The 2,491-nt window shown below is 38.3% G+C and overlaps 1 non-coding gene across 1 annotated transcript; it reads left to right on the top strand.

The window, feature by feature from the left end:
• Positions 1–344: 344 nt before the first annotated feature.
• Trnak-cuu lies at positions 345–417 on the top strand. Its single transcript has one exon. It is a non-coding gene; the product is annotated as a tRNA-Lys (tRNA).
• The last annotated feature ends 2,074 nt before the right edge of the window (positions 418–2,491 follow it).

The raw sequence follows: 2,491 nt of genomic DNA on the forward strand, positions 1-2,491 counted from the left end.
GCTAGATAACTTCGCATTATTGCACACGCCGGATAATTGCACCAAATTCACTGGCAGCCGTGCAATTAAGCGGCTTCTACTGTAATAGTTTCCAGGCGGATTCTGCTTTTGGCATCTCTCACTTGTGCCCCCTATTGAAGGTTGTCATTATAGCAAGTCATTGTTGGTTCCGTTAGCATAATTTTACAGTATTTCATGTGTTCTTTTAGCCTTCCAATTCCTATTACCATGATCATGTTAAGTCGCATACTTTATAACAGTACACAAATATTGATTTCAAAGATTGGTTTGCTATAGTTGTAGCAATAGTATAAATTTTATAAAATCTTACAACCCGCATATCAGCCCGGCTAGCTCAGTCGGTAGAGCATGGGACTCTTAATCCCAGGGTCGTGGGTTCGAGCCCCACGTTGGGCGAAAATTCTTTTTCATTTTTTTTCTCTTTCGTTTAACTTTGTTGTATTCATAAGTCCTGTCCATTACTTTTATATTCTTTTGTTTTAATGTTACGTTGTGAAATGAAACACCGGTCTGAATCACTCTGATGATATCTCGCTCCTTTTGCAATGAAATATGAATACTGGTTTGAAGTAAAAAAAAAAAAAAGAAAGATTGTTGACTACTATATACAGTAAAATCATGGTTGTTGGACAGATCGTGCTCGCTTTGGTTTTCTCATTGGAGTTTACTATCATGATCATTCGTTGACATCGCCAGTCTCGTTAAATTACCACCGCCATGAATGGCTCAATCACGCCACCTAGCGGAATATATCAGAAGCACAAGTCATTGCAGGTCGTTGAGTGCGAAAATAAAATTAATCGTGAAATAACCAAGGTTAAGGGTTGCTTACATTGCTAACAACAAGGAGACTTTTACCTCCTTGTTAAACGTTGTATTTACAAATAATATATATTGTCAGTACTTGTCCCCCGTGAGTCTCCAAAATTTGGAACAAATGAAACATTTGGAACAAATGAAACATTTGGAACAAATGAAACATTTGGACCCCATTGGTCCAAGTGGGGGAAGGGTGGGCCAATCACAGCACCAGATCCAAGATGGCGGCTGGTTTGTAGTTTGTGGTCTCTGGGTCCTGATGTAACGTCCTTGGTTTTGGTGAGTATTTTTCGGGAATTTCTACGCTATCTGTGACGGAAACAAACTGCAATAGTTTATAAGCTTTGTGGCCATTTTGATATCTAGTTATAAATACAGCTTTCGAAGTCTGGGAGATTATACCAAATATGATTATAGAAACTAGACCGAAAAGTTTTGAAAGGTGGGCTTTCTTTACTTTTGACTCGTTCTCTTGTTTTGTTACCTCCATGAAAAAATGGAGGTATAGTTTTGAGTGTGTCTGTGTGTGTGTTTGTGTGTGTGTTTGTGTGTGTGTCTGTGTGTCCGCATATTTGTGGTCATCATAACTTGAGAACCTCTTGATGGACTACGATGATATTTGGTATGTAGGTAGGGGTTGGGAAGACGAAGGTCAAGGTCAATTTTGGGCCCCCTGGTGTGTGGCCTTGGTACTGCAGCGCAACTTCCGGTTTTGCTATCTCGGTGTTCTGAACATGCTATGGTCAAGATTTTTAAGCATTAGATAGCTCTTGTGCTCAGGAAAAAATTACGTAAGTTTGGGCCCCCTAGCGTCTAGTTTGGGAATAGCAGGGGCATTTTTGTCAAAAACTTCTGACGAGGATAACTCAAGAAGGGAACAACGGATTTTCATCATTTTTGGTATGTAGGTACCTTAGACAATTTTGTACAAGATTAAATACTAATTATGCAAAATAGGAGTACATTTGCATAATTAATGAGGATATTATATCATGGCAGTTTTTTCAATGTATCTCTTGTCCTGGATGTGATATGGTCTTGACATTTGGCTGGTAGATAGCTTGCAGTGTCATGACAAAGTGGGGCAGGTTTCAGCCCCCTAACATTTAATTGCGGAACTGCAGGGGCGTTTTTGTCAAGACATTCTAAAGAGGATAACTGCAGAAAGGATTGATGGATTGGCATCATACTAGGCATGCGGGTACCTTAGGCAAATATGTTCATAATGATATACATTTTATGCAAATGAGGACTTAATTTGCATGATTAATGAGGACATTGTATAATTCCATTGTTTTCAATAACTGGACTTCAATAAATGTAACACATGTTAACTATGATAGGTGGAATATAAGCAGATACCAAATATGGTAATGAGGAACTTATTTGCATAATTTATGTAAAAATTGCAAAAACGCTTTATGATTAATAATGGGAATTTTATAATGGTGACATGTGTACGTTAGTCAATGATGAACAATACCATGCATAAATTATGTTAATGTGCTAGTCAATTGCATGAAATTTACGAAAGCTCTAAATTTTCATGGAGGTATGAGGTCGCCGAACTCTAGTTTTACAAACCTCGCGAACCGCTGCATATATGTAACGTTATATGGCGCAACACCAGGTTCATGCTGGAAAGTACAAG

Source organism: Branchiostoma floridae, chromosome 3 (genome assembly GCF_000003815.2).
Source record: "Branchiostoma floridae strain S238N-H82 chromosome 3, Bfl_VNyyK, whole genome shotgun sequence".
Classification (NCBI taxonomy): domain Eukaryota; kingdom Metazoa; phylum Chordata; class Leptocardii; order Amphioxiformes; family Branchiostomatidae; genus Branchiostoma; species Branchiostoma floridae.